General features: G+C 44.1%; 2 long non-coding RNA genes across 8 annotated transcripts in view; both read left to right on the forward strand.

Annotated features, from left to right (window-relative positions):
* Positions 1-26,206, forward strand: part of LOC147580311 (uncharacterized) — a 33,343-nt gene that overhangs the window by 414 nt on the left and 6,723 nt on the right. For 5 of the 7 annotated variants that reach the window (XR_015252778.1, XR_015252780.1, XR_015252781.1 and 2 more), the window contains exons 3-4: positions 9,302-9,385; positions 16,030-16,110. This is a non-coding gene — a long non-coding RNA (uncharacterized LOC147580311). Of the gene's footprint in view, positions 1-9,301; positions 9,386-16,029; positions 16,111-16,234; positions 16,424-22,484; positions 22,555-26,206 lie in introns of those variants that run through there. The other 2 variants (XR_015252782.1, XR_015252784.1) reach the window with 2 other exon arrangements.
* LOC147580312 (uncharacterized) lies at positions 6-2,541 on the forward strand. Its single transcript, XR_015252785.1, has 2 exons — positions 6-215; positions 285-2,541. It is a non-coding gene; the product is annotated as an uncharacterized LOC147580312 (long non-coding RNA).

Consider the following 26,206-nt stretch of genomic DNA (forward strand, 5'->3'; position numbering starts at 1 on the left):
TGCGGGCGCTACAGAAAAACACAGTTAAGAGCAGACTTTGAAAGACGTTACAGTAAATGTTAGATGGTCAGTGATTATTTGTTGGGGAAGAACCTGCTGCTTTAGAGAGAAAGATGGAATGGCGGGGGAGAGAGAGTGGGAGAGCATCAATAAAATATAGTGGTAAAGACAGTGGTGAAAAAAGGAGAGACGAAATTTTTGAGAAAAAGAAATAAGTATACCTCTAACCCTTTGTGCTGTGCCAAGGAAAAAAGAGGAAACAAGGTCTAGTGCTTTCCATATAGTCACATTTTGCTACACTTTTTGCTTTCTCACTTCATCTTCCCTCTGCTCTAGTATTCCCTACTTAGCCTACTGAATTAGTTTGTACTCCTCCAAAAAAGAAAACGAAAAAAGCCTGGATCTTCCAATGAGAATCCAGGCTTTCAGTAATACTATTTCAGGTAAAAACTTATAAATTAATATGGATAGTAATATATTTCTTGGTTCTCAGCTGTAATTGTCCTCCTTCCTCCTCCCCCCGCAACAAAAAGTATTTAACTAATATCTATTAGATCAGTCTGCACAGATTTTGTTAAGACATCACAATTCTCTGAATCCAATCCATTCATTTATTCATTCAACCCACACGTATGTTTAAGGAGTACTATACACAACTAGTTACCAGAGGGAAAATAATAAACATGATATGTTGCTTTGCATCCAGGAAGTTTACAATCTAGTGAGTAAGACAATAAAACAGGTAATCTCACTAAAGTATGTAGAGTTTGCCTCAGCTGCTAGGAGACAACATAGATAGCCCAGTTCTACAGTCTAAGTTCAAGGAAGATCTGATGGAAGAAGCAAAGCCTGATTTGATACTTTAACTTATTTAAAAAAAAAAAAAAAAAAAAAAATGACCCACATAGCCAAAGTGATACAAGAAGTTGCCAAAGGAGAACATATCATGGCCTTTTCTTCAAAATACTTTTCATTTTCTGCAAAAATACACTAAAGCTAATGAATTAATTCGTCCTGTCCAGAAATTCGGATTAATGAGAATCATTTAAAGGAAGGACGAAGAGGGGCGCCTGGGTGGCTCAGTCGGTTGAGCATCTGACTTCAGCTCAGGTCATGATCTCACGGTTCATGAGTTGAAGCCTCCCATATGAGGCTCTGTGCTGACCACTCAAAGCCTGGAGCCTGCTTTGGGTTCTGTGTCTCCCTCTCTCTTTGCCCCTCCCCTGCTCGCTCTCTCTCTCTCTCTCTCTCAAATAAATAAACATTTTTTTAAAGGAAAAAATTTTCTTAAAGGAAAGATGAAGAAACAGGCAGGTGAGCAACACCCAGTAATTTGCTTTTAATATGACATCTTCAATCATCATTAGGGTCCATTTTTCCCAGCAAAATATTTATTCTAGCAGGCACCCATTTGAAAAGACAAACAGTCCATGTTTCTGACTAACAATGGATTCTTTTTGTCTGAAAGGTCAGTGGCTTCCTTTAGAATTTCCTTAGAAGTAACTCAAGGTTTTATTTAAATACTGTTAAAAAAAAATTTTTTTAGAGCTCTCTTGGAGAGGCAGCATTCAAAGATTGCATTAGCCCTTAACAAAAAAGTAATTAACAGTGAATTTTGTCTTGATTAGTTCTATGAAAGGAAATTTCTTTGACTCTTCCTCTTTCCTCAGATCCACAACCATACAATTTTTGGTGGCTCTTTTTTTTTTTTTTTTTTTTTTTTTAACGTTTATTTATTTTTGAGACAGAGAGAGACAGAGCATGAACGGGGGAGGGGCAGAGAGAGAGGGAGACACAGAATCTGAAACAGGCTCCAGGCTCTGAGCGGTCAGCACAGAGCCTGACGCGGGGCTGGAACTCACGGACCGCGAGATCATGACCTGAGCCGAAGTCGGACGCTCAACCGACTGAGCCACCCAGGCGCCCCTTTTGGTGGCTCTTAATAAGGGTGCCTGTGGACAGTTGTGTCTCTGTCTTCACCTGCCACTACAAAGCCAAAATTCTCCCATATCGGGATATTCTAGAAGTTTCCCAACCAGTCATCCAACCTCCAGTCTCACCTTTCCCGTCATTAGTAAATTACCAGCCATCCTCAAAAGTCTTAACAAAATATTCCTCCCTTGCTCGAAAACCTTCAGCAGCTAATGAAGGAAATCTAACTCCTTTACTTGGCATTTAAAGCTCTACAACATGAGCTCAACCCTGTTCTCCATCTGACGCTCCAAGCAAATTACTCTTCAGTTCATTCCTCAAACATGGGTCATGCCTTTCCATTTCCACGTCCTTATGAGGCTATTCCCTCCTCCAGTCATTTGCTATCTACATGCAGCTAACAAAATCCTACTCCCTCCAGGAATGATTGGAAAAAGGCACGAGGTGGCTTCTGGAGTACTGTACTATTCCATCTGGTTACCTAACCAGAGCGCTGGTTATGTAACTAGTGTGTTCCATTTGTGAAAATTCAGTTAGCCTGTAGTCTTTACGAGATGTACGCTTTTAAGTGTGTGTGCTAACTTTAATAAAAAGGTTTTTTAAATCATACATCTGTTCTAAGTGCCCTCCTCTATCATAGAGCCTTCTCTGATCACTCCACTGAAAGTGATCTCCATCCTCCAACGGGTTAAATTGGGTCTCCTAGGATACTAACAGATATGTTCTGAACAAGCATTTCGCTACTAGACTCCAAATTCCTTAAAACTAGGGGATAACTGATATATGTTTCAATCTCTTTTGACACTTAGCACGTAGTGGTAAGTGCTCAATAAATATCTCTGAATGGATTGATGCATTCTTTTAGAGTGCATAACGGTTGTTTGTTCCAAGTATTCATGGACAGGATTGGCAACCCCCTGTTTATGAGTAGGAGTAGTGGCTATCTCCTGTAGCATCCAAGTTCTCATAGCCCTGGTAACTGGCTTCTTCTCTGTTGTTACTGGATAAAGCAAAGGAAACAGACAGAGCCACAAGCCCAGCCTGCATCAGTTTCCAAAAATGTTGGGCAAGTTATTTTTATGAACTGTCTGTATGATGTCCCCATGTTGTCTGTGTCCAGTGGCCTTTATGGATTTTTCCAGGCTAGAAACTTGATAGCTGATGTCTGCTTATTCCCATTTGAGAACAGCTAAGTAAATAGCAGTGGCTTGAATATGGAGTGAGGCTTTTTATATTGATCTGGAAGCCCCCTACATGAAGTAAAGTCACTATTATTAGCACTCGGCCAGACAGGTTTGGTTTTGTTCACTATCATCACTACGGTTTATTTTTATCTTCCCTTCAGAGCAAAAGGCACTTGTCAAACGTGGATGGATTTTTATTTGTTACCATACCGAACCTGTATGAAAGCTTTTGTTTTGCTTATGTGTTACAATTTACGAAGCCAGGAAGGGAAATGATGTTTAGAAAAGCATTTTAATGTAAAGGCTCTCAAATAATACCAACGGGCAAAGTTAGTCTCCTTACCACCTCTATCGCTTGACCCCTGTTGTCAAGGAGCTTGTGTTCTAGACCGGGGAACAAAGCTAACATGTATAGCTCAGCTGGCAAACGACTACTCACTGAACTGCAGAGTAGGATCGTGGATGTGGGTGGTATTCAGGGAAGGCAAAAAGCAGGAGATAAGTGTGGATGAAGGGATGGTATCCAAGAGTGGACGGAGCTTCAGTGAGTGCCCACAGGTGACAAGGAACACCAGGGAGGAAGAGGATGCCGAGGGGACCAGCCAGAGCAGGTACAGAGAGCACAGTTGGGAGATGCCTACTGATAACAATCTGATGACAGTGGCAACAAGCCGACGAAGACCATTCCTTACGAACAGAAAGAACTGACGTACAAAATCAAGTGTACACATAAAAAGATCCCTTTTGAAACAGGAAAATCTTCCAGACAAACTCCGGTTATGAACTTCATGTCCAATGACTTCCCTCCTCACTTTTAGAGCTTCCTGCCACTCCGGGTAGCCCAGGGAACCCAGCCAACAAAGCCCCGTCAAAATTCCTTGGAGGGAACCATGGTCTCCCGGCTCAGATGCCAGGGCATAGCTGCCAGAGCCACGTGTGGCCACGGGGTCACGAAGAAGGGCACCCCCAGCCACGACTCCTACAGCAGCCCCAGGAATGTGAGACCTGAGGCAGTTCTCACACCCTCTTCTCTTGCCACATTCAAAACTAAAACACGTTGCATGAGAGAGCTTTTAAAAAATAAATAATAGGTCATCTTTGGCACTGATTCAAAAACCATCTGCATCTCTAGTAAGCTCTCCGATGACCCCATTCTGGAAAATCTAGAGTAAGAAGAAGAAAAGTGGGAAGAAAGGGTGGCTTCTGCTCCCTAGAACCATAGGCACTTGTGTGAGTTTTCTTAGTTACTCAGCTCAAAAACTCGTAGGGATGTCAGTTCCCTCTTACAGAACCTTCTCTAATTTCTCCCATGGAGAAATTATCACTCTGCTATAGCGATCGTTAAGTCTGCTAGCTATCTCCCAAAGAGGCCTGCTTTCCGTCTATCTCTCTGTCCTCCGTGGCATTTACAGACTGCCTTTAACCTACAACACACACCAAATGTGCCATGGGTTTCAATATTGAAAAAGGGAGCAAAAGAGCAGGGAGGGTCATGGTCAGCAACTTCCTTGGCATAATTGAGCTTACACCTAAAAAAAACAGTTGAGATACTCAGTTATTTCTTTGAATCCAGGTTTAATGTAGAAAGAAAGAAAGAAAGAAAGAAAGAAAGAAAGAAAGAAAGAAAGAAAGAAAGAAAGAAAGAAGGAGAAAGAAAGAAAGAAAGAAAAAAGAAAGAAAGAAAGAAAGAAAGAAAGAAAGAAAGAAAGAAAGAAAGAAAGAAAGAACACGTTTCATTTGGTGAAAAATAACTTCTGTTATCAAGTCTTGATTATACAAAGCTCTAGAAATACCAATGGCTTCGCTTTAATGAGATCAATGGCCCTAGGTACACATGGTTCAAAGGCAGAAGCTCTTGATTGTCTCTTTTAAAAACAGTCTTCCTTGTCCTGGAGCCCAGATAAACATAAAGCATTTGGTTCAGGGATCAGTAACTGTCTGACTCCACAGTAAACTTTCCTGGACCTTGGGGTTTTCTTATCTTGGCTAGGATACCAGGATATGCACAAACAGTGAGCCAAAGACTCCCAAGATTCCAGCACTCCTGAATAAGTAGATAAAGAAAGCTTCTTGCTTTTGAGTTGAAAATATGGCCGATAAAGACTATCTCCATAGAATTTAAATGAAATTTTTACTTTTTCTCCTTATAATTTTTGCCTTCCGGATCTTCAGGGGAATTTTTAAATTCTGGCAAGGTATCAGTAAATACTCTGGATTGAATAACTAAATTACTGATAAATTATGTGACTGGTACACTCCATGCCAATCTTTGCTAATGAAAAAACATTGCAGATAAAATAACTCAAGGTAAATCTCATATTCAAATGCACTTGGTAAGTGGCCCAAGCTTTATGATGCACGTTTAACAATGATCTTACAATTACTTAAATTAAAATTACTATTGACCTGAGGCACCTGGGTGGTTAGTTGGTTGAGCATTGAACCCTTGACTTCGGCTTAGGTCATGATCCCAGGGTTGTGGGGAGCCTGCTTAAGAGTCTATCTCTCCCTCTGCCCCTCCCCCACTTGTGTCCTATGTGCCCTCTCGTTCTCTCTCTCAAAAAAAAAAAGAAAAAAAAAAAGGACTATAGTGATTTAAATTATCCCAAAAGAAAGGCTATAGGCACCATACTGGATAGGTAGATGTTCTAACAAAGTTGTATGTAAATACAGCTTATTACATATATTATATTTCATATTACATAAGATTGCATATTATTTTTTTTTTTAGTTTTTTTTTTTTACATTTATTTATTTTTGAGGAACAGAGTGAGACAAAGCCTGAGCAGGGGAGGGGCAGAGAGAGAAGGAGACACAGAATCCGAAGCAGGCTCCAGGCTCTGAGCAAGCGGTCAGCACAAAGCCTGATGTGGGGCTCGAACCCACAAACCGTGAGATCATGACCTGAGCTAAAGTCGGAGGCTTAACCAACTGAGCCACCCAGGTGCCCCTATTTTATATATTTTTAATGTACTATTTGGAATTTTCATAAAATATCTTTACAATTTCATATATCTTTATGTAAGTCCTGATTTTTATATAAAAATTATATCGATATAAGTGTAGATAAAACATGTATTTTTAAAAATTTAATCTTAAAAATGAGTTCCTAGGGCACCTGGGTGGCCCAGGCAGTTTAGCATCTGACTCCTGGTTTAGGCTGAGGTCATGATCTCACAGTTGCTGAGATTGAGCCACTAGTCAGGCTCTGGGCTGACAGCAAAGAGCCTGCTTGGGATTCTCTCTCCCCCTCTCTTTCTGCCCCTCCCCTGTTCCTGCTGGCTCTCTCTCTCTTAAATAAATAAACAGAACTTTTAAAAATGAGTTCCTTGCACAATATTATACAGGATTTATAGATGGATGGATGGATGAATGGATGGATGAATTTGGTTACCAAAAGTCTCAGACTTCTGCTTTTTGGAAAAGAATAGTTGATTAAAAATTTTTCCTGCATGCCCCTTCTTCAAAACGACTTGCATCAATGTTTAAATTAGCATAAAAATTAAAATATAATTTATACCAAATTGGTGATATTTAATTACAATGCTGATTTGAGAGAAATTTTTTAATTAAAATATGATTCTTAAATACTGCAACTTTATTCCACTTTGCATATAAGCCATTAGGGCTGTTTTAAAAGCATACATTATTCAGAGACATTTCTCCATTATTCCACCCTCATAGATAAGCCACATATATATTCTTTATATCATCTGTATCAGTTTAGTACAAGCATCAAGAGATATTCAATAATAATTGATCAGTGTATGCTTTTCCTATGGCTATTTTATGAATGCTGTTGCCACAAGCAAATATTCAAAATAACTAATAAATTAAAATACCAATACATCCTGGACTTCAAAAGAGTTACGTTTTAATTTTGCCATGCTAAGTAGAAGCATGTATGTATTATGCTCTGTAAACTTCAAAACCGTCCCTAACCCAAACAACAATTAAGAACAGCTCCTTTGAACCTTCGAGGGGCGTGGCCCGTGAATCTCCCGAAGATCAAGGCACAGCATTTTAAAGCTAAGCTAAAAGGCATGTTTCTTCCACTACTGAGACGCAGACCTCTGAAAGAATAATAAACTCTCACGATCCAACGTCTTAGGTCATAACTCTGAAGTGACACTCATCAAGTCAACAAATACCAATAAGCCTGAAAACCTTACCACCCAGAGGGCTGGGCTCCCACTAAGCAAGTAAACCCTAACTGAGTAACCTTGGGGAATTCCCAAATATGAATCACAGCAAATCACCCAACAACGATAAAGGTTGCTCCCACTCCGACATGAACACATATAGCCAGAAAGCCCCCGTTCACGAGCACACTATCCAAGGCAACAAACACTATCCAGCCTATGGCAGAATGTCAACACGTCTGCATGCTTTTGTCTAAACGACACTTCTCTCCAGAAAGGAGTTGAAGTGACTTACAACAAATGTCATTGCCATGCTTCCCATAACAAAAGTCGGAAATGAGCCTGAGGAAGGGAGAATTTGTGTTCGCTGTTGGAACAAAGATTACTGCTGTCCTTGAGTCTGAAATGTGGTTTTCAGCTTCCTAAGAGCCAGGGCAAAACAAAACTGGGAACAGTCAGTGACAGCTTTAACAGTGGAAAAGGAAAAGGTGAAGCAAGTTCTCAATGGAGGTAAAGTTTTCCTGATGCTGCCTTCCAAAAGAAATTTCTCGTGTGGGTGTGGCTTTCTATGTGGGTCAGGGAATAGTATGGCAGCCGGTCTCCGGTCTCCTCAATGATACTAGCTATTGTATTTAGAAATACCTTTGTTGGGCGTCCAGAACGTTCATTCATTCACACAGCAGTTGTTGGTTAGTCACAGGTGATGTGTGAGGCAACGCTAGGGGAACAGCAGTGGCCAAAATAGTCAAAGGATCCACTGGTTGTCATGAGCTGGATTCTAGCAAGGCTGGTGGGAAGGAGACAAAACAGATGAGTGGACAAGATAAACGCAGACGGTAGATATGAGGAAAATACAAAAAGTAACATGCTGGAGAGTAAGCTCCCATAGATTGGGTGCTCAGGGAAGTGCTTTGGGGAGAAGTGACTGAACTAAGGTCTGAATGACAGAAAGGAGGCTGCCACGTTTAGATGTGAAAGTAGAACACTCCAGGCAGAGGAAAGAGCAAATGCCAAAGTACAAAGGGGCGGTCCAGCTTGGCAATGTTGCAGGAGCATATGGAAGGCCAGTGTGGCCGAAGCACAATGGGAGAAAAATATGAGCCAGATGAGTTTGGAGAGGCAGCCTGGGGCCAACACAAGTAGGGATTGTAGGCCAAAGTGAGGATTTGGGATGGTTTTCTAATGGAAAGCGAATGAAGATTTCCTGATAGGAAGCTAATTAAGCAGGGGATGATGGGGTCTTATTTATATCCTGAAAAAAGTCTTCCTGCTTCTAGGGAAAGAATTGATCATAAGTGACTAGGAGGGAAAGCAGGAGGGCATGAACAGGATTGGGATACAGTCTAGAAATAGAAGTGACTTCCTAGTAGACTGGATCTGGAGAGGGAAACCTGAGGCAACGAGGTGGATGGAGATACCACTTACTGAGTGGGGATGACATTGGGAACTATGTTTTGAAGGGAAAGCCAGGGGTTCTATTTTGGTCATGCTGGTCGGAGCTGCCCACTGGGGAGCCAAGGGTGGAGATATTAAGTAGGCGGCTTAAATAGCTAGAGTGAAACTCCTTGGGGAGGGGGCTAGAGACACAGCCTTGGGAAACCTGGGCAAATGCATAGAGCTTAAGGCCATGGGACCAGATGAGATCTATCATGGGAGAAAAAGGCCAAGGGCCAAGAGGAGAAGGTCCCGCATAGGAGACAGACAGGGATGGCCAGAGGGCAGGCAAAAAACCAGAGTGTGGTGCTCCAGTAATCAAGGGAGGGTGGTTTTTCAAAGGCAGAATACTGCAGAGAGATGGACGAGCATGAAGACAGTTGAGTGACCATTGGGTTTGGCATTATGGATGCCGCTAATGACAAAACAGCTCCCGGCGGGAAAGAGAAGCCTGAGTAAACTGGGTTCAAGAGAGAATGGAAGGTAATGAGGTAGAGGCTATGACCAGTGCGGTGTGAAGGAGAGCAGAGAAGGGGATAGTAGCTGGAAAGTGGCAAGGGAACCACAGAAGGCTTTGTTTTTTTAAGAACTACTAACACTTTTTTGTAGGCTGGGAGAATGAACCAGTCAAGGAGAAAGACTGAAGAAGGACTGAAGAAGGGGGACACAGATGGGAGTTAAGCTCTAGAGAAGGTAAAACAAAAAAGGGGGGGGGGGTGTGATCCTTTAGATAGGAGCTTGGACATGCCATCTGCAATAACACGAGTGAAGACAAAAAATACAGGTATAGACGCACAAAGGTCGCTATATTTGTGGAAGGAAAAGAAGAAGGTCTTTACTGTTGTCATTGCTTCTGTTTTCCTGCGAATCATGACCATCAGTTAAAAGGAAGATGGGCAATGAGGACACAGGGCGTTTGGATGTTTCAGGAGAACAAGAAGGTACGAAGTAGCCAACATTTCTCAGTCCTACAACTCTGAAATATCAACCTGATCTGACTGATCTACGAAATCCGCCTTGTTACTCTGAGTGTCCAAAGATAATTTCTCCACTGATCTCTTTCTACCTGCAAAGCAATCCGCTTAGATAGGGACACCCAATATCTCAACTACCAGGCGGCAAACATTGGTTTATTCGTGTTCCTAAGCTATAAAGGTATAAAGGTCAAAGTATTTGTTCACCAAAGCATTCCATCTCACCCTTTTGTGTGTGCGCTTCTTACAGCTCAATACCTGCCACTATTACTACACAATAAGTAAAAGGACACCGTGCCGAGTCCTTTACATGTTATTTTTTTAATACTCCCCGCAAGTAAATGAGCAGCATGTACCATTACTCCAGTTTTAAGAATGATGATGCAGAAGCTGACATAGGCTAAATTACATCAATATTAGAGAAGGGGCGGGACAGAGAGTCAGCAATTATTAATCATGCTATGTAGTTCTAAATGGAGTTGTGTAAACAAACGTAAAACCGAAGCCTAATCAGGGATTCCCACTTGTAAAGAATTTGCTCATAGAGAAAAAACAAAAACAACAAGACAAAAAACACACAACAAATGATAAAGTCAAAACTTAAATAAAATGACCTGTAAGTGATTTGCTATAGAAAATTAAAATAGTTCAGAGAAAAAGACCAAAACTGGAAAATGGGAACTTAGAAACCCCTGTTGACAAAACTAGGTCTGTTGAAAAAGAAATTCAACCCCTGCTATACTGGTAAAATGTCTGATAGCTGACTTTTTTGGTGGTGGTCAGCTGGTGGGGGTGGGGGGAGGTTTGTAGTAACTGTCAACTTCCAACTCTCACCGTGGAGAGACAGCAATGTGACATCGACCGGCTCAAAAAAAAAACAACTCCTTTGAAATTTACCAGTCGGCTCTTGTGAGGTCACCCCAGCACACCACGGGAGGCAGTTAGAATGAATCCTTCTGGAACCACCAGAACTCATGTTCCCTCAGGCAGGTCTAGCAAGATCTCAGACTGTCAGCTGTCTGAGATTATAGCCCCCCCACCCCAGGAGCCAAGTCAATGAAATAAAAAGAGAACTCCAGCCCCGAATTATGCTGAGTCTAATGTATTTTTGATACTAGGGTTAGGAAAAGTATAACAGACCAGCTTGCTTTAGTCTTTGCATTTTGCTGGTACTTCCTCTTTTTTCCAAAATATGGAAAAGATGAAGTGAAGAAGATATAATCACATCTAGAGATTCAGAGTAGTCATTTCCTGGGTAACTCCGGGTCTATGTCCTCAAGCAGGAGTCATGGCTTCTTCCAGCAAGTGCCCAGGAAGTCAGTGTTGATTTATTGGATAATGTAAGTGACTGAGTTTTCTGAATGAAAACAATTCAGACACAGATTTAGCTTAATGCCATTTTAAACAAAGGATTCGTTGACCTTCTGGTTTCAGGTTTAAGAATATGAATACTCATGGGGCACCTGGGTGGCTCAATCGGTTGAGCTTCCGACTTCTGCTCAGGTCACGATCTCACAGTTCATGGGCTCACGCCCCGCATCGGGCTCTGTGCTGACAGCTCAGAGACTGCTTCAGATTCTGTGTCTCCCTCTCTCTCTGCCCCTTCCCCATTCATGCTGTCTCTCTCTGTCTCTCAAAAATGAATAAACATTAAAAAATTTTTTTAAAAAAGAATATGAATACTCACAAAATCGGTGCGTTTATAAAGTCATGGGTGATTGTCGTGTGAACTTTCAGAATTACGTATTTGCAGTTTCATCTCTGAGTCAAGTCGGAACAAGTTTGGTGGAGAGTGCCAGGTTGAAAAACCACTCTGAGGTAGACTCAAGCTTTCAGACATGTTCCCTAAGGGTTGTTTTTTCAATTGTTTGCTCTTTGTTTTTAATATTAATGCTCCTGACATCATAAAAGCACTGCATTCTAAATAAAAAATCAAAACATTCAAGAGCCCAGTCAATGCTGTCCAAAACTGAGATTCTAGATAAATATCTCAAGCAACTAGTGGTGTAAACAGCATCATTAAAAACAAGGAGAATCAGGGGCGCCTGGGTGGCTCAGTCGGTTAAGCGTCCGACTTCGGCTCAGGTCATGATCTCACGGTCTGTGAGTTCAAGCCCCGCGTTGGGCTCTGTGCTGACAGCTCAGAGCCTGGAGCCTGTTTCAGATTCTGTGTCTCCCTCTCTCTGACCCTCCCCCGTTCATGTTCTGTCTCTCTCTGTCTCAAAAATAAATAAACGTTAAAAAAAATTAAAAAAAAAAAAACAAGAAGAATCAAGCAACAGGAGAGCTAGTGATTAAGAACATTCATTTGTTCACTCATTGAATATTTACTGGGTGCTTCTTAAGTGCCAGGCATAGTTCAGACTCCCTGAGACTGATCGTTCTTCCTAAAGAACAAAGATCCAGATGTGAAAAGCACTAGGGTGGCTGCAACAGAATGGAAAAAAAGGCAACAGATAGAGATAGCCTGAGGGACAGAAGGTGGGGTGGGGATCCAGATCCTGTATTGCCTGGTGAGGGCTTAAGGCTTTTCTGGGAGGGACATGGGAAACCATATCATGGTTTTGCAGTAATCCAGGCAAGAGGCAATGGTGAGCAGACCAGGGTAGTAGCAGTAGAGAAGTGGTCAGATTCTGGATATATTTGAAGGTTGAGCCAATTAAAGTTCCTGATAGATTGATATGAAACGCAGTCAGTTATGAATCTGAGCACTTGGAAGTTATCTACTGAGATGGGGAAGGCTGTGGACGGAGTAGGTTGTCGGAGGCAGGGTGGGATAGGGCAGACCAGGGGTTCGGTGTTAGACATGTTCCCTATGAGATGTCCATTACATATCCAAGTGGAGATGGCAAGTGGGAGGCTGGATGTATAAATCTGGAGCCCAGGACAGAGGTCTGGGATGGAGAGATAAACTTGGCTGTGGTCAGCATATAGTTGGCATGAGACTATATGAGGTCACCAAAGGAAGAAATACAGCTACAGAAAAGAGGGCCAAGGACACTCTAGGACATTCCAATATGAACGGGTTGGGAGAAGATAAGGAACAAAGGAGATAGATATGGAAAAGTGACATCCGGTGAAGAAGGAGAAAAACCAAGAGTGTGGGGTCCTGCAAACCAAAAGAAGGAAGTGTGTCTAGGAGGAGGGCATGATCAGCTGTGTCAATGTCGTTAACCAGTTGCACCATTAGAGACTGAAAATTACCACTGGGTAATCTGAAAACTGGAGAGACTAACAGGAAGTTTCCAAATAAATTTTGATGTACACAGCTCCATGCACACACTCCAAACTTGGCACTTTTATTATGCTGTTCACATGTTTCTCTCCACATGTTTCTTGTTCAAGAAACAATTTTGTGAGTTTCTTGAAGATAGGGACTTTGTCTTATTCAACTTTGTATGCCTTAGCCTAATCCAATGTATCAGTTTACTGTTGCTGACCACAAATTTACTGGCTTAAAACAACGCAGCTCTGGGGCACCTCAGTTGATTAAGTGTCCAACTCTTGATCTCAGCTCAGGTCATGGGTTCTCAACCCACGGTTCGTGGGTTTGAGTCCCTCATCAGGCTCCGCACTGTCAGTACGGGGCCTGCTTGGGGTTCTCTCTCTCTCTCCCTCTCTCTATCTCTATCTTCCTACCCCAATCACATGCTCTCTGTCTCTGTCTGTCTGTCTGTCTCTCTCTCCCAAAATAAATAAATAAACTTAAAAAAAAGTCACAGTTCTGTAAATTAGAGGCCAGACACAGGTCTCACTGGGCTAAAATCAAGGTGTCCATGGAGTGTTCATTTCTGTTTTTTCCAGCTTCTAGAAGCTGCCCTTATTCCATGGTTGGTGGCCCCTTCCTCCATCTTCAAAGCCACATCTCCCTCTCACTCTGAAATCAACTAGGAGACACTCTCTGATTTTAAGGAGGCATATAATTACATTTCTCCACCCCCCAATTATCCAGGGTAACATCTCCATCTCAAGGTTCTGAAGTGAATCACGTCTGCAAAGACCCTTTTGCTTCGTAAGATAGCATATTCACAGGCTTCTGAGGATTAAGACAGGGCCATCCCTGGAGGTCATTACTCTGCCTATCATACCAAGTGACTGACACATAGATAAGCAGGCATTTGGAATACAAAGCTTCTACAGTTTTCCTTTTGGCATTTATCACACTGCATCAAAGGCCTAAATTCCTCAAAAGACTGCACTCCCTCCAAGAGCGGATATATTACACCTTCGTTCTTTACTGTATTCCCAACACTTAACACAGGTCAAGAAATAGGTGCTTAATTAATATTTGTCGAATGAATGAGTAAGTGAGCAAACCTATTCTTTCCCATCAGCTGCTAGAGGGGAAATCTCTTCTCTGAGTTTAGCAGATAATGTCTGAACCTTTCAAGAGAAATAGGGCTCCTTCTTTAGGAACAGGTTTTTACCTTCCTTGTCCTCTCTTACGTCTGATCTAACAGGCTATGCGTGGTCTAGCTCGGCATAGACAACTTCTCTACATAAGATGGAAGTGTCCCAAGACAGACTTTTCTACACCTTGCTTTTTCATTTTGATGAGGGCAATCTTTCCGACAGCTGCTTAGGATGCCATTATTAAACAGAAATGCAAGAACTTAGGACACCTTTATAAATAGGGCGCTAAGGTGGTAACTCGAATGTGGTAGGATTTCAGGCATCGGAGGCAGAGAGAATGTGACCCGTCCTGTGTGGAAAGGACACAGAAAGAACCGGAGTGGGGGGTGGGGACAGGGTGCAGCCAGAAGCCCAGATGTGGGTCGCAGGCAGATCTTAAAGAATGTTAACATAGAGAAGGCTGCAACAACCAGAAGGCAGCCAAAGACACCTGGATGCAAGGAGAGGGAAGGCCAAGGGAGCCGAAAGAATGGGCACTGAGGGCTCTTCACAACCCATCGCCACCCTCAGGTGCATCTTCCTCTGCCCCCTAAGTGTCTCCACCCCTTGGAGCAGATGCGGGTCCTCTCCGCACCCCCACCCCTCGGCGAGCGAGCACATTCCTCTGCTCACATCCTCCTGCTTCCCGGGATGCATCGGAAACCATGGAGCACACCCTCCTGCCTGGGCTGTCACCTACCCAGGTTTCCGGGTTCCCCTCGCCCGACTGGTATTCCTGCCACTTCTCTGAACTTCCTTCAGTCATTCTCTGGATCCACGTTCGTATTAGTTTCCCAGGATTGCTGTAACAAGTACCACAAGCTTTGTGGCTGAACACAACCGAGACGTACGGTCTCACGGTTCTGGAGGCTAGAAGTTCAAAAGCAAGGGGTCCGCAGAGCCATGCTCCTTCTGAAACCTGTAAGGGGGACTCCTTCCTTGTCTCTTCCAGCTTCTGGTGTTTGTTGGCAGTCCTTGGCTCACGGCTACGTCACTCCGATCTCTGCTTTCCTTATCACACGGCTATCTCCCTGTGGGCCTCTACCTTGTCTTTTTTTCTGAGCATCTCCTCCTCTTGTCAGGAGACCAGTCATATCAGATAAAGGGCCCACCTGCTCCAGCTTGACCGCATCTTAATTAAACTAACTATATTTGCAGTGACCTTATTTCCAAACACGGTCACGTTCACAAGCATGTGCACCCCCTGGTTCAGGAGTAGGATCTACTGCATCCTACAGTGGGGATGCAGTTCAACTTAGAACATCCTCCTCGAAAACCACGGTCTACAGAGACCCCCTCAGAATGCACAAGATAATCCTTTGAGGAAAGAGAAGAAAATATTAAAATTCTATTTAATTTATTTTTTTAAAAGGCAATAGGCCTTCTTAATGTTTACTGGGTTACCGATACTGGTGATTTCCCCCATGTTCTATTTGTCAACCTCCCATGTCCTGCCCTATGAGTCCTGGGGGCGTAGCAGAGGGAATAGCAGACACTCCCAAGTAAAGAAGGGGTTGATGGAAGGACCCCTGCGTCTTGTGTGAGTTCAGCGTATCCCTGCATATTGCAATTTATGTGAGTCAGGATAACATCCAGGTGACCACTTTTATAAAAACAACACGTTTATAAGGCAGAATCTTTACAATGCTTGGTACTGAGATAAAGCACGACCAGGGAATTACTCTAAAATGCAATCGAGAGACGAGGTTCTACTTTATTTTACAAAATTAAAGATTTTCCAATTCTGCTCACCTTTTCTGTCCTGTGATGACTAGTAAGTAGCATGCCGCCTAGCAAATATCGTTGGGGAAGAAAATGAACGTCTGGGAGCCACAACTAGAAAACCATCGTAAAGCTAGGCGTTGCATGGAGGGGATGGACTAAATGGGCGATGGGCGTTAAGGAGGGCGCTTGTTGGGATGAGCACTGGGTGTTATACGGAAGTGATGAATCACCGAATTCTATTCCTAGGTCTTCTGTGGAAGCATGCACTGGAAAATATCCACCCGCTGGCAAAGAGATGCATGGGCACAGGCGTCAAGTGGGAAACAGGTAGTCTCCAAAAAGGATCTTTAACTTCATGCTTGGCCCCACACCATCTGGGGTTTTCAAACTATATTAATTGCATGACCAGGCACCTTGAAGCCAAGAAACTGGCATTAAAATTGTTTTTAAGGGTGCCTGCGTGGTTCAGTCGGTTGGGCGTCTGACTTCGGCTCGGGTCATGATCTCACGGTTCTTGGGTTGGCACCTGCGTCGGGCTCTGTGCTGACAGCTCGGAGCCTGCAGCCTGCTGCGGATTCTGCGTCTCCCTCTCTCTCTGCGCCTCCCCTGCTTGCCCTCTGTGTCTCTCTCTCAAAAACAAACATTAAAAAAATATTTAAAAAAAAATATTTGTAATCTACTCTACACTCATGGCAGAAGCAAACTAAAGCAAAGTAAAACCAACTCGGAGGGACACAACCTCAACCTAGGTTGGATATGATTCTTTTCAATACAGTTTTTTTTCATGAGTAAAGTAGTTGCCTGGTTAAAAACTAGTTGAGTTGTGGGAGTCCAGGTTAGAGGTTCTGACACATGGGTGGAAGTGGGGTGGAAACTAGGAGGTGAATTGAAAGATTTTAGAGGATCTCAGTAGCCTTTGAGGACTGATACGAATGTTTGGCGGGGGGGGGGGGCGGCGGTGAGAATGAAAGCATAAGAATGACTTCCTGGTTTTTAACTTGCACCCCTGGGTGAAAGAATGTTGTCTTATGCTAAGAGGGCAAGCAGGAGTGGAAGCAGCTTTGTGGGGTAAGAAAGTTCATTCAGCTCAGGACACGTTGAGCTAGAATTGCCTATTCCAGCTTGGAGCTGAAGATAAAAACTCAGACAGATGTTGTCAGCAGATATAAATGGTAATCTGAGCCACAGGAATGGATAGGAAGGGCCAGGAAGTACAGCTTTTAGAGGATGCGTGGAGAAACAGAGGCCAACCAAGAGAGGTAGAAGGAAAGTCAGCAAACTCTCGGGTCACAGAGGCCAAATATCAGTAAATATTAAATACAAGCAATATTGACCAAGGTCAATAGCCACTTGCCTTCTGTCATCCCCACACAGGGCACAGCTTGTCGAAACACTCAGAACACTTCTGAGCCACACCTCTGCCCAATTTTCACTCATGAGAGAGCAAATAAACCCGACGCACCCAACACAGCAAGGCTGTGTTTGCACCGTTGATCGCAATTATTTGGGACATTTATTTGTTCTTCTTTTTTGGTATTTCAAAGTTTCAGTTAACGTGCAGAGCAAAAGTGATGATTACAACAGTGAATCCTCCACACTAGCAAATGGTCAACCCATTGATACGAGAACCACGGGTTTGCCTAAATGATGGCGGAAGGTCTATATAATGACATTTCCTCCAAATGAGGCTGCCCAGGATCCAGTGACTCAGAGGTCCTGTGTGCTGATCTCCCTATCAACAGTCTGTGTGCATTGCACATGTGTTGGCAACTGACTGAGTTCGGACATTAGGCTAGCAAATTTGGGTCACGGGACTTGTGGCCACATCTTGGCCTATTCCCTCAATATTTGCCCATTGTTCAACATTTTTCTCAAATTGGGATTCCAACACACATCTTTCCTTGACCATTTCAGCCTGTGGATGTTTCTCCTTCCTACAACCTTCTATCACATTTTGTCATTCACCTGGTTCTTCATAGCATTTGATTTGAGATTCCCTTTATTCTTGATCTTACTTCTCTGAGTTATTTGTTGTCATTTGGAAGGCTAGCAAAGGCCTTGACAACTTTTATTCATTCCCCTGGAAGCTCAGATGTACCTACATCCTTGGCATAGTTGTTACTAATAACTTGTCACTACTTACATAATTGTAATTAAAACAGAGATATTTATAATCATATATAAGCATAATTATGGCATGCTCAGAGTTTTAAAGTCAAAGGTCTTCCTACCCAGGACTGTTTTGTTTTGTTTTGTGTTGTGTTGTGTTGTGTTGTGTTGTGTTGTGTTGTGTTGTTTCTGAAGCAATTCATTAATTATTGAGGAATAGAGGTGAGGAGATCATAGAATAGGCTAAGACCATGTCTAGGCTAGGTACCATACAAATGATTTACTTCTTTCATACATTTGAACGTTAAAAAAAAGGACTGAATCAAAGTATCATGTATTATAGAATGATAATGTGCCAGTCATCGATTTGTCACATCTCATCTGCAAATCTACCCTTCATTGCCCAGCATGTGGTACTGGGGTGGGAGCCTGAAAATATTTCTCTTTACCCGATGATGGCATGATGTTACGCTTTGTCAGTAGAGGGTTCTGGAAGGACACCGCAGGAGAGTGGTAGAAAGGGACTTCTCTTCCTGGTTCTGACATGCTTTCTTCTTTCTCGTGTGCCTTTCCTGCAGCAGGGGACCAGGGGATGGGGCACACGCACCTCAAGCAAGTTTCCGTGCAACCCTCAATGGCAGCTTCTGTGGGCTTCCACAAGCTCCTTAGTGGGCTTCCCAGCAAGACCCACAGCACTCCCAAGGGCAGTTTCTCAACAAATTTCTCTAGTGCCTCAGTGGAGGACTCCTTGCCTGCCTGCCCAGCCCGGTAACACCTCAAAGAATTTCTGTGCCATTCACTGGATTACAGCTACATGGTCCTCACATCAGCCTTGGGGATAGGGACTCTCCAACTTGTTCCTTCCTTGGATACTCTGTCTCAGCCCGAGGGCAAGCCTGAGGCCGCGCCCTCTAGGTGCTATTCTAATACTCTGCAGAGTTCACTTCACCCCCCAGTAACTAGTTCTCTGTTATTAGTGAATGATTCCGTGTATTGAATTTCCCCTGTTCCAAGTACTGTGTGGTTTCTGTCTCCTAACTGGATCCCAAATCACGCAGGTAGAAGGAAAGGGAATCATTTTGTACAACCCCTTCACTTTATAGGTGATGAGATTGAGCCAGAAGTACAAGGAGGTGGACCAGAAAAATAAACGCCTCGCCCAAGTCACACAGCTAAGGAGCAGTAGCATCAGAGGTGGAGGTCACATGATGGTCAATGTAAGTCGTGACTTCACCATACTAACCTGGCACAATAGATGGGCGTTGAGTGAATGGATTAATGGATTAAGGCTCCCAGAGCAATGCTTTGTTAGGGAAACTTGACCAATAGCTTGACTTCAGTCCACAGATGGTCAGGGAATTTGGGGTGATTTCTTGAGGGCATTTGCCCCTCCAGATTCCTGAGCCTCAAACATCCTTGGCCAGAAGGCCTATCTGTGTATCTCAGTGCCCACCCACTGACTTTCCAGATCACCCAGGACGCCTAAATATTCACCAGATGGTGGGAGCTTCCCTGGCCGGGTCCCAACCTAATTGCTTTCTGGTATCCTAGGGAAGACAGCTCTCTGTTGTGGGTGAAAACTAATGACAGTGAAGAAAGCCCCTCCAGAACTTCCCCCATCTCCCACCCGTGCTCACGAAATCCCCACAATCCACAAAGCAATGGTTTGGGTTCTGTAATTAACAGTCTGTCTTTTCCAAGGATGGTTTTGGCATTGTGGGTGCCAATACACAGACTCTTTGAAGCATTGGCCTGGGCCCAGGAGTTGCTTCTGATTTCTAATTAGGGCATGTTTAGATAGCAAGAGAAGAAAGGCCAGTCTAGCATTGTGATTAGAATAAGAAGGCGGGTGGGTTAGCCTCAGGCAGACTTGTTTTAGACAAGTAGTTCTGATAAATTCAGTGAAAGGAAAGGGATTTTCAAGGTAGGAAGATAAAGTGGAAAGAACACTAGCTTTGAAGTCCAGCTCCTAGAGGTCAAGTCCCAGCTATGCTAGGAATTGGTTTTATGAACCTGGGCAAGTCACTTTTCCATTGGAGCCTTAATAGTCTCACCCATGGAAGGTTGACCTACATGATTTCTGGATCCCAGCAGTAACATTCTAAGAGATTATAGGATTCAGGGGTTCCTGGAAGGAAATAGGAAAATGCCTCTCCTCTTCATCCACTGCTCCTTGCAAGAAATTGACTCCTGTGTGTTTCCGAGGAAGAGTTATTCTTTTGAAAAATGAGTTTCACTTTGTACCTGTCTAAGAAGAAATAACCCAAAGTACTTTTTGTATGCATTAATTCATTCAGTTCTTCTCTGAGCACCTTCCAGGGCTGAAGGAGGCAGCCAGGTCCTAATCATCTTTCAGTTCGCACTGAAACTCACTGCATGATTAATCCTATAACCTGTGGAGTTCAGCCATTAAAGAGTCACTTGCTCTCACAGCCTTAATTCACTAATTCATTAATGCATTCGTGGAGACACTTGCCATGTCTTTATAACTGTACTGTCAGATCTCAAGACTAAGAAGTGGATCTTATACTTTGTATCTCCCAGAGTCAAGTTCAGTGTCCTGTGTGTGGTTAGTGCTCAGTTGATGATCTTTAATTGAAGGGTCTATTAGCACTGTGGATGTACAAAAGCATGTAAGGGGAAGTTCTTGTCCTCGGGAAGGATTCAGTCTAACTGTGGGATATAGTCCAGCCTGAAGAGTTGAGTGACCAGGCAAGCAGTGTCCCTTGGCGTGTGATTCTTTGTATATAAATGAAATAGGCCAACGGCTCCCAAACTGTGGATCTTGGTTCCCTTGTAATCTATGGGTTATATTAAGCATCACAAATCCTTATATCTGTAAGATGACTCAGACACAACTCAGAAGGTACATATACTTATTTTATAAATATATATTGTGACTACCAAATGCATAGCCACTTAAAAACAATTTCATGCTGTCTGTCCTTTGGTCTTCATGAATTTTTAAAATAGGTGTTCAAAGAACACTTATTGTCATGTGAGTGTGTAAACATTTTTTGAAATTAAAAGGAGATTGTCATACCCAAATAGGATTGTTTAAACCACTGGCATAGACAGCCAAAATTTAGAAGACAACCTGAATTCTTTAGCGTGGTGGTTGGAGGCAGGGAGAGGGGGTGTCAAAAGATTTTTTTTTTCCCTGAAAGAGATGGGATTTGAATCTAGCCTTGAATAATGATTAAGGGTGTTTTTTTTTTTATTTTTTAATGTTTATTTATTTTTGAGAGAGACAGAGCATGAGGGAGGGGTGGCAGAGAGAGAAGGAGACACAGAATCTGAAGCAGGCTCCAGGCTCTGAGCTGTCAGCACAGAACCCGTCGCAGGGCTCAAACTCACAGAACAGACTGCGAGATCATGACCTGAACCGAAGTTCGACGCTCAACCAATGGAGCCACCCAGGGGCCCCAATGATGATTAAGTTAATAACAGCAAGATCATATCTAAGGTTAAGTCTTAGATATCAATGTCCCAATGTATGTGGAAAGGGAAAGGCCACAAGACTCCTACCTACATGCTTTAATTCTCCCCGCGATAGGGCATTATTCTTCAAGAGCAGGTGCACAGATGAACTGGAACACAGGTAGATCCACACCTCCCATTAGTTAACTTACTTTAAGAGCATCCAGAAAATTAGCAAAGACCTGAGAAACCATTCACCCTGGTAATGAATACCAGTCAGAGAAGCCTGAAACTTACGTTATTAGAATTTTTTAAAGTGCACCTTCTAAGCACTGTAGACAACTGTGCAACATCAGCCACCCCCAAAACTTAGGAGGAAAGCATACGTATACAAGGAATCATGTAAACAAGGATTGTGCTGAAGTAGAGTGAATCGGAGAAATACAGTGAAAGACCAGAGAATCTTTAAGATCTCTTCCTTTCGGGCATGTTTCAGCCTTTTAGATAGAGGTTATGGTGGGCAGGGCACAGCCACCTGTCTCCAGGGAAGCTGGCTGCTGCCACTACTCAGCCCTCCGTTCTAGGAGAGATGGACAGGGGAGTCTCCCAGGGAGATGAGCAGAGGAAAAGCAGATGGTGGGTTCCCAAGTTAATCTGGAAAAAGTCCCCATTGGTTCTCCTTCCTATAGTCGTTTTGTAAAAGTTGTTTCTCTGCAAGAGGTGACACTTCATTCTTTCCCTTCCTGACCTTTCCCTTTAGGCTAAAATTTGCCAGTGAATCTGATTTCTTTCTTTGAACTTGGTTCGCTCACTTCGAAGTGCTGCCTCTTCACCCCTCCGCACTGCTGGGAGATCATGTAAGATGACCCAGCTCTTTTGGAAAGTATTTTGGCATGAAAGATCACAAGGCTTAAAAATATTCGTAGCTTTTTATCTTATAATCCCACTTCTAGAAATTGATCTTAAGGAAGCAATTCTAAATGTCATTAAAGATTCAGGCATAGCGATGTTCATCATCAAGTAGTATAATTCACAATTGCAAAAAATCAGAAGCAACCTCCGAATAGGGGAATAGTAAAGTAAGCCATAGTTCATTGAAACCATAAAATCCTGTGTTAGCAAATGGTCTTTAAAAGTTTGAAGCAAAAACCTGAAGACTGCTTATTTTGCAGAATGGAAGGTGAAGAAATGAGGCACGAAACCGATGGCGTCGTAGGATTTCAACTCTGTAGACCAAAAAAAAAAAAAAAAAAAAAAAAAAGAATTGAAAAATACTGAAAAACTTGTATGCTTATCAGAATTAAAAAAATGACTCAAACATCAAGAAACAAGACTGGACAAAATATTAACAAGGAAACCGCTTAGTGATGGAAATAGAAATGTTATTTTCTTTTTCATATTTTTCTGTATTTTCTAAATTACGTATTACTTCTATAAGCTAAGGAAAAAAGAAACTTAAGAAAGCCCACAGTGCAGGAGACCCCAGCAGGAAGACTACGGTGGAGCTCCCACACCAACTCACCACCCCCACGGTGGCCCCACACTCAGCAGCTCAGTGGCCTGAGCCCGGGGGTGGAAAGTGCTGTCCCCTGCTCGTCACTAAATTTAGACTACAGGTGGCAGGAAGGACACAGGAGGAAGGATAAAGATCCAAGGGGGTGGCTAGTTAGCAATTCTCAGGAACCTAAATCTGGGTTGCACTGGTGAATGGAAACACCACGTTCAAACATCACAGCCAGTTACTGCCACACTTCCTCCTGAGGTGTGCAGGCGGGCTCACTTGTCCCCACAAGCATCACCAGCAAAAATCAGTCGAGAGAAGGAGACAACTGGACAGGTGACCCCACTAGAGACTTAGGAACGTCTCTGACACTTCCCTGGGCTGCTCCAAAAGCTGGCTGACTCTACCTACTGGGAGGTCAGATTCCAGTAGATTCCAGGCTGGACAAAACCCCGGGGAACACCTATGAGTTCTTCCCTCCAGTTCAAACATCTGGCATTGAGGTGAAGAGTGAGGGCTGTGGATTGAGCTCCATTTGTCTTCCAGCTCTTCCACCAACTGGCTGGGGGACCGTGGACAAGCTTGCTTGATCTGTGCCTCAGTTTCCCCATTAGCTTTGAGCATAGGACCTGGTATATAGTCAATGCTTGGTAAAAGGTATTGACTGAATGACAAGGAGTAAGATAGGGTCGGCCTCACCAAGCAGGCCCGGGGAAGGGTCACAGGGTCTTCTCCCCTTTGTTTGTATTTTTAATTTTTATTTCTGAGAGAGAGAGAGAGAGAGAGAGAGAGCAGTGGAGGGACAGAGACAGAAGGAGACACACAATCCGAAGCAGCCTCTGAGCCATCAGCACAGAGCCCGACACGAGGCTCGAACTCATGAACTGAGAGATCATGACCTGAGTTGAAGTCGGATGCCCAACCAACTGAGCCACCCAGGGGCCCCGGGGCTTCTCCCCTTTGGAAAGAGACATATAGTATGGTGTTGCCTGCCTTACTACACCCATACCCCACCTATGACAGGTGAATTCCCTTCTGCCCGTGTAGGCACTTTTCTGGCTTTCCTCTTGGTGGGCAGGCCCAAATTGACAATCCGGTCCACAGTTAGGGATCACTCAGTCTCGTCTCCAGTGTCGCCAGCTCAGTTTCATCCAGGATCTGTTCAAACGCTTGTTAAAGAAATAGGGACGAAGTGGAGCTGGAAACATAGAAAAGACCCAGTCCTCATCCTCACCAAAGCTCCTGGTTCAACCAGGGGCGAGGGAGCTAACTGTGGCTCAACATGCTACGTGTAAAGGGGAAGCCTGAATCCAGGGCTCCCTGGGGGCCCCAGGTCTGGGGTTGGGGAGGCTGTCGGGATGGATGAGGCAAGTCTTCACCTATGCACTGATGCTACAGGAGTAACAGCTAGCCTGATGATCGCATGAGAGCTAAAGGGAGAGGAATGGGGGTCCCTCTGCAGAGGACTGGGGGAGCTGCTCCTTCTGAGAAAGGGAGGATCTGTCTGCTCTGGGGACAGAGTAAAGAGACGCAGGGGCAGAGACAGACAGGAGTCACTAAATGCGGGCAGGAGAGTGTGTGCGACAGGGGGAAGAGGGGCTGGAGCACCTGCCCAGGAGGCCAGTATGGGAGTTTCGGAGCTCACGGTGCACAGATGTTGCTTGTAAATCAAGACAGGGCTGAGGTTGGCCTCGGAGCTGTCATAGGATTAAACAGAGACATGCCGCGAGAGAGATCTTAGGTGCAGGGAGCAGAGGGCATCTCTGGGGAAGAAGCCCAGGACTCAAGAATTCGCAGGGAGAGTTTTGTTGGCTCAGGCAAAGAGGTGGTCAAGAGCTTGACTGGCGGGGAGCATGCGCGGTGGCGGGTTTGGGTTGGTGGGGCGGTGGGAACTGCTTTTCTCCATTGGTCTCACAATCTCCATTTCCTTTAGCATTGTTCCATCTTAGTCTCAACCATGATGTTATTATATTATCCGTAAAAATGTGGAAAAGCCCCCCACCCCTGTTTCCCACCACCCCTACCCTACTATACTGCCTCTGGTCACACACTGCGGGGTCGAGGCTTAAGCCAAGTATAACCGGCCCACAAAGATGCAGGGGGCCCCAGGGGACCTTAACCATTAAAGGAAAAATAACAGCACTGATCAAGGCGTTCCCAAGGGGCCAGCCGAGAGATGCCGAAGCCCACGCAGACTTCTCCAAGGGTAGAGTGGGGTGGGAGAGCTTCCCCTGAGGGGGCCTGAGGGGAAAGATAAACAGAAAGGAAAAGCAGCATTCAGAGGAGAGGAGGAGAGAGGAGACGCCACCCCCAAATGTGGCAAGAACGTCTGAGTGGCCTGCAGGATGGGACCGTTCACTGAGACCTCTCAGTCATACTGAATCTCTCCATGTCCTCCAAACCCACACAGTCTGTGGTACCGTAGTGGTTCCCTTTCAACCACTAAAGTAGAGGTCGGGCCACATGAAGAGCCAGCTGCAGTGACTGGGCCACACTGGGCCACACTGGGAATTCAAGCAGAGGAGGGCACATGTAGTTGGCTTAATGCCTGGCTGGGCTTTGTGGATGCAGGGGCTGGTGTGCCCGTGTGTGTGCGTGTGTGTGCGTGTGTGTGTGTGTGTGCATGCGTGTGTAAAAGGGAGCTTGCCCGCCAGCAGATCAGGCCCACCAGCAGCAACTGCCCCGGCAGTTGGGGATTAGGGGGCTTCCTGCGAGGCCGGTGCAGCTAATTTAAGTCATCTGTCTGCTGAAACTTAGTTAAAATGAAGTTTTAGTAGGATTCTTCCTGTGGGCTCTGTGGTTAAACAGAAATTCCTTTGAAATGATGTCTGAAGAGTGAGTCAAAACAAGGCCGAAAGCTAGGGATGAGTAACTCCAGGCCGGAGCCTGAGCTGGGTGGAGAGGATATTTACGAGGAGCACACAGTCCAGAGCGGCTTCGAGATGCTCTCCAGCTCTGGACCCAGGGCGTGGCCTCTGCTCCCTCCCCATCCCACCGCTGTTCCTGGTCCTACAGAATTCTGGGGGTGGGGCTGAACCTCAGTAATCACAGTCAAGCCCCTCTCTTTGCCAAAAAAAAAAAAAAAGTTTCTTTCATTGCTTTGTCTTTCTAAAGAGCACCTTTGCTCATTATAGAAAATTAGACAATACAGACAAGCAAGAGGAAAACAGTATGGTCAAATACCCGTAATCTCACTTACTTCAAACAACCACTGGCAAAAGCATGATAGATCATTAAAATAGCCCTCTAGGTAAAGCGCATAAATTCTTAAGGCTTTTTCTGGATACATTCCCAGAAGTCAAATTTGGATTCTACAATCTGGATAATACTTTACACTATTAGCACCATATTAGATCATTAGAAGACCCTCCTAGGTAAAAATATATATTGGTG

This window comes from Puma concolor, chromosome B3 (assembly GCF_028749965.1).
Source record: "Puma concolor isolate L17-30 chromosome B3, mPumCon1.1.hap2, whole genome shotgun sequence".
Taxonomy (NCBI): domain Eukaryota; kingdom Metazoa; phylum Chordata; class Mammalia; order Carnivora; family Felidae; genus Puma; species Puma concolor.